At 44.6% G+C, this 6,000-nt stretch overlaps 1 protein-coding gene across 1 annotated transcript in view; it reads left to right on the top strand.

Annotated features, from left to right (window-relative positions):
* Positions 1 to 5,469: 5,469 nt before the first annotated feature.
* gart (phosphoribosylglycinamide formyltransferase) overlaps positions 5,470 to 6,000 on the top strand; it is a 125,242-nt gene continuing 124,711 nt past the window's right edge. Inside the window, exon 1 of the mRNA XM_039743461.1 lies at positions 5,470 to 5,616. The gene's annotated coding sequence lies outside the window, so the exon portion shown is untranslated. The remainder of the gene's footprint in view (positions 5,617 to 6,000) is intronic.

Below are 6,000 nucleotides of genomic sequence, written 5' to 3'. Positions count from 1 at the left end.
CAGCGTGTCTATGAACTTAATTTAAACTTAAGCTTTACACCTTTCTTTCCTATTGATATGTCTACAAAGGCTTGTTCAGCGTCAGAGGGTTTCCGCGGTAGCCGCACTTATGAATATGCTAAGCACAGTCCTTCACCCGCGAATATTTAGCGGCAGCGTGTCTCCCTGACCATCTCATCTTCGTTTGCATAAGCACAGTCCTTCACCCGCGAATATTTACCTTATATGGGCAGGCACTCAATTATGTGGGAGGCGTGATGATGCGGGACGCAACTCCGCCTCACACGGCGACCGAGCTGCAGGCTATGGCCGTATATATGGACGTAAGTAGGATTCAGTTATGACCGTTACGCGTAGAATTTCGAAATGAAACCTGCCCATCTTTTGTAAGGAAGCTGTAAGGAATGAGCCTGCCAAATTTCAGCCTTCTACCTACACGGGAAGTTGGAGAATTAGTGATGAGTCAGTCAGTCAGTGAGTCAGTCAGTGAGTGAGTCAGTGAGGGCTTTGTCTTTTATTAGTATAGACTGAGGATGACTTGTGTTCTGTGTATTGTATTGTATTGTATTGTATTGTATTGACCCCCTTCTTTTTGACACCCACTGCACCCCAACCTACCTGGAAAGGGGGTCTCTCTTTGAACTGCCTTTCTCGAGGTTTCTTCCATTTCTTTTCCTTGTCTTCTTAGAGAGTCAAGGCTGGGGGGCTGTCAAGAGGCAGGGCCTGTTAAAGCCCATGGCGGCACTCCTTGTGTGATTTTGGGCTATACAAAAATAAATTGTATTGTCTGATAAAGTAAGTTACATGTTTTTCCTTTAGTGCTGTATTTAATATACAACGTAAATCAGATGATACAGCTGTACCAATGAGCAGCAGACTGTTGATGCCAATGTAGCACCAGTGCACAGTGGGATCAGAAAGTATTCAGTCCTGTTCACTTTCTGCACATTTTGTTGTCATGTAGGTTTAGATGTTCATTAGATATTTCTAATTTTGTTTAAAATGAACAAATTTGCCATTTTTGCCTATCAGTCCACATTCAATCAATCAGTCATTTTCTAACCCACTCAGTCCTGTGCTGGAGCCTATCCCGGCCAGCATAGGGTGTTAGGCGGGACCAGAACCTGGACTGGGTGAACACACACATATACACACACATGCCAACCACACAACCGGGCACATTTCAGTATCACCAGTCCATCTAACCTGCGTGTCTTTGGATAGCTGGAGGAAACCCACGCAGACCTGGGGAGAACATGCATCACAAACGGTGGTCTCCTTACTGCGAGACACTAGCGCTACCACTACACCACTGTGCCGCCCTTTCAATCCACATTTGATAACCCATAATAACAAAGTGAAAACGTTTTCATAAAGGTTTGCAAATTTATTGAAAATCAAAAACTGAAATCTCTTATTCCTGCAAATATTCAGTGTTTCGTAGAAGTCCTACTGGCAGCAGTTCCAGCTTTGTGTCTTCTTGGGTGAGTCTCTGCAAGTGTTGCGCCCCTGGATTTGGGTAGTTTATCCCATTACTCGTCGCAACGCCTCTCAAGCTTCATTAGATTGGATGTGAAGATTTAAGTGGCCATTTTCAGGCCTCGCCACACACACGGTCTGTGGGGTTAAAGTCTGGGCTTTGGCTGACTGAGCCAGGACAGTGATGTCCCGAAGCAACCCCAGCATTGTTTTAGCTGTATGCTTCTGGGTGGAGTGGTCACTCTGAGGCTAGATATTTGCACTGGGAATTGGAAAGGTTGCCAGTTTCATCCATCCATCCATTATCCAACCTGCTATATCTTAACTACAGGGTCACGGGGGTCTGCTGGAGCCAATCTCAGCCAACACGGGGCGCAAGGCAGGAAACAAACCCTGGGCAGGGTGGCAGCCCACAGCAGTCTGTCTATCTATCTATCTATCTATCTATCTATCTATCTATCTATCTATATAGAGCCTTTCACATCTATCTATCTATCTATCTATCTATCTATCTATCTATCTATCTATCTATCTATCTATCTATCTATCTATCTTTCTATATTATATAGTGCCTTTCACATCTATCTATCTATCTATCTATCTATCTATCTATCTATCTTTCTATCTATCTATCTATCTATCTATCCATCCATCCATCCATTATCCAACCCGCTATATCCTAACTACAGGGTCACGGGGGTCTGCTGGAGCCAATCCCAGCAAACACAGGGCGCAAGTCAGGAAACAAACCCTGGGCAGGGTGCCAGCCCACCACAGAGGTTGCCAGTTTGAATCCCGTAAATGGCAAAAAGTGACTCTACTTCATGGGGCCATTGAGCAAGGCCCTTAACCTGCAATTTCTTCGTCCTGGGTATGACGTTAATCTGCATCCAGCCCTGCAGGGAAAAACCTGGGGGTTGGAGGCAGAATAGGCACTCCGGCCACCAAAAAAAACCTCACACAGTTCCACTCCATCTGAAGTAGTGTAGTATGGTGCTGAGGTGTCACCTGTTGCATGGCTGCACTCGGGTCCTAATCTGGGATCCTGAGTTGGTTTGTCATGTGGTGAGTGTGGCAATGCCCTGTATCAGCTCCTGCTCCTGACCTCGCTCTCTTTGGGTCATGATAAAAGGTAAATCATCACCCTTATATCTGAGGTGACATGCATTCTGGAGCAGGACCTCTCTGTATTTGGCTGCATTCATCCTTCTCTCCATTCTAGAACAGTCTCCCTGTGTTTCACCAGAGGGCTGGCATTAGGCAGGCGATGAGCAGTTCCTGGTCTTTGCTGAACACGCTCCTTGAAGTTATACCCAGAAAGTTCAGATCAGGCAGGCTGTCATATGCTTTTTACTTAAATGGAAGCGAAAGTCTGTGATAAAGGTTTGCATATTTGTAGCTAGAGATTCACAAATGGGGGCGGCACGGTGGCACAGTGGATAGCTCTGCTGCCTCGCATGTAAGGGGACCTGGGCTCGCTTCCCAGGTCCTCCCTGTGTGGAGTTTGCATGTTCCCCCCGTGTCTGTGTGGGTTTCCTCCCACAGTCCAAAGACATGCAGGTTAGGTGTGTTGATTGTCCCTGGTGTGTGTGTGTGTGTGTGCCCTGCGGTGGACTGCCACCCTGCCCTGGGTTTGTTTCCTGCCTTGCTCCCCGTGTTGGCTGGGATTGTCTCCAGCAGACCCCCGTGACCCTGTAGTTAGGATATAGCGGGTTGGATAATGGATGGATGGATTCACAAAGAGAGAAAATGAGTCATGTATCTTAAAATAGATTTTTGTTTCCCCTAAGCTTTTAACAACCTGCCAGGTGTCATCATCAGAGGAAAATAAGACATACAGGAATCAAAGGCGATACAGAGCTGGTGTAATGGGGTTGGGGTGGATTAATAAGGTGGGGCTCAGAAGGTGTTGGTCATAAAGTCTTTTTATTATTAAGCCTGCATATGCTGAGTTCAAGTCCAGAGGGTCGGCTCAGGTAGGAGGGTTGGGAGACAAAGTCATGGTTTGGACATGTGCAGAGGAGAGGTGCATGCTGGGTATACTGAGACAAGGGTGCTAAGGATAGATTTGTCAGGCAAGAGGAGAAGAGGAAGGCCTGAGAGAAGGTTTATGGATGTGGTGAGAGAGGACATGCAGGTGATGGGTGTAACAGAACAAGATGACGAGGACAGGAAGAGATGGAAGAAGATGATCTGCCGTGGTGACCCCTAACGGGAGCAGCCAAAAGACGTCAAAGACGATGATGCTGGGTTCAAGTCCAAGTGTCTGTTAATGGCGTTTTCATTAGGAGAGCCACGATTCAGCCAGCTCTCCGGCAACACTAAGACTGCCAGAGAGCTGCCTGAATCGTGGCTGTCTAATGAAAACGCCATTAACAGACACTTGGACTTGAACTCAGCATATATGGGCTTAACAAGAAGAACATCTACATAATAAAATAAAAAAAAGACCTTCCGAACCCCACCTTGCTAATCCACCCCCAACCCCCTTACAAACTCTCCCTCTATCCCCACCCTTCACCTTCTCTATATCGCCTTTGCATACATTCAGTTTATTTTGCTTTGGCGGAGGGACCCGAATTTTCGCAAAGCCTGCATGGTGTAATCTTTTTAGTTAGCCAATTAAAGGAGTCATTTTGCTTGACTTCTCACTACATGCTGTGACACATAGACATACCAAATGTGTGTGTGTTTGTGTGTGTATATATATATATATATATATATATATATATATATATATATATATATATATATATATATATAAAAGCCTTCCCCTCGCCCAAACACTAACCACCTTAAGGTCAATAAAATAGGTCCCTGATGTTACGTCACTATTTTAAGGCTAAAATGATAACAGAAATGTGAAACCTTGTTATATACCAAATTTTAATTATTGCGAAACAACCAAGTGGCCTCCTCTTTCAGAACAAGAGCTATATGTATATATAAAAAACACATTTTCTTTTAATACTGGTAGAGTTATACATTCAAATAACGCAATCATTACAAGACGGCAATATTCAACTGCAGCACACCTCTAGTTCCGATACCCGGACTCATACACCAGGCAGCTTCGGTTAGTGGTGGCAGCAAACTCCAACTCTCCCTTTCAAATTTAATAAAACACTCCCGTTACCAAAAGTTATACCTCAACATTAAACACAAGAAAATACAACATAAATAAAATCTTAATTAAATATTTTATTTTAGTTGCAGCGGCGCAAAGCCTCCTGGGACGGCAGTGCCGGCCGACGCTACAATACATTTAGCTTATAAGTTCATTTTGAATAACTAACGTGTCAATCAGTTTGTAAAGCACTTTGAGTTGCATTTGAGTTGTTTGAAACGTGCTATATAAATAGAGTTTGATTGACTGATCGATCACCTTACTGCTCAAAGTGCCCACCGTAAAGGTTGATGCCAGCGGGGTTAACGTAGCGATCTGCTTAAATATCCAGGTAGCATAAGAATGAAATACCCAAATAGAATGTTAGGTTGCTGCATAACTGAAAGACCCGTATGGACCCGTCAGGTCAGAGCAGACATTAGCGCAGCGCCACAAGCATAAGAGATCTTGGATACTCGGAGTAGTGCTTCAAACCAAAAGCTCCGAAAGTTACGGATTTAGTTGATTCAGAATTAGAAGCAAAATCAATTGATTGAAAAATAGGGAATTATAGTCTTGAACAAAAATAAACCACCATGAAAGAAAGTATGAAACAGTGAAAAAGTACAAAGACATTTAGGAGCGGCAGCAAGGGTGCACCAGCGTGCCCTCCCTGCGACTCGACATTAAATCAAACCTGTGGGTCAAATACTACAATACCCACAATGCACTGGTATTGAAGTTCAAAACTTTTTATCTTAAATGTATAAAAAATCAAAGCGATGAATTACAATAAATACAACCGTCGACACGGACGTCATCTAAACGTGTAAAGTAAACTTTTGGAGAATGTTAATGACGTCGTCGTCAGGGTCGGCCACGCCCCCTCGTTCCCCCGCCTTGCACGTGTCCGCGCGACTTAAGTCCGTGTTGGGGCGAACTGCTGTCTGCTGGACGCGCGGGAGCAGAGAGGCATCAGTGTGGTGGGGACGACGCACCATCGTGACCAGTCAGGACCGAGCAGTACACAGGTGAGGAGTGCACACTGTCCAGAAAGGGCCGCCGTATCAGTCACGTGCGGGTGGGAGCGCAGTTCCGCTTAACTTAAAAACAGGCGCCAGTTGTATGGATGTTAAAAGTTTACTAAAGTTAAGGGAACTGGTTTGTGCAGATGAAGGGTCTTGACATGTGTCTCCTGGGCATCGCTCTCTTTTCACTCATTTGTTTTCCGTATTGCTTTACGCCGAAACCTGCTTGAGTTCACGAAGTGGGGGGTAGATTCTCATTATTATTATTATTATTTATTAATTGTCTTCATTTTTAGTTTTTCTGGTGTGTGTCCAGACCATCGTGTGGGTATATATATGTTTATCTATTTCTGCAATTAGTTAAAGAGCTTCTGTACAAAGTCCCCG

The sequence above is a fragment of the Polypterus senegalus genome, chromosome 2 (assembly GCF_016835505.1).
Source record: "Polypterus senegalus isolate Bchr_013 chromosome 2, ASM1683550v1, whole genome shotgun sequence".
Lineage (NCBI taxonomy): Eukaryota > Metazoa > Chordata > Cladistia > Polypteriformes > Polypteridae > Polypterus > Polypterus senegalus.
The sequence above is the reverse complement of the archived record's forward strand: the minus strand, read 5'-3'. Positions and strand labels throughout refer to the sequence as shown.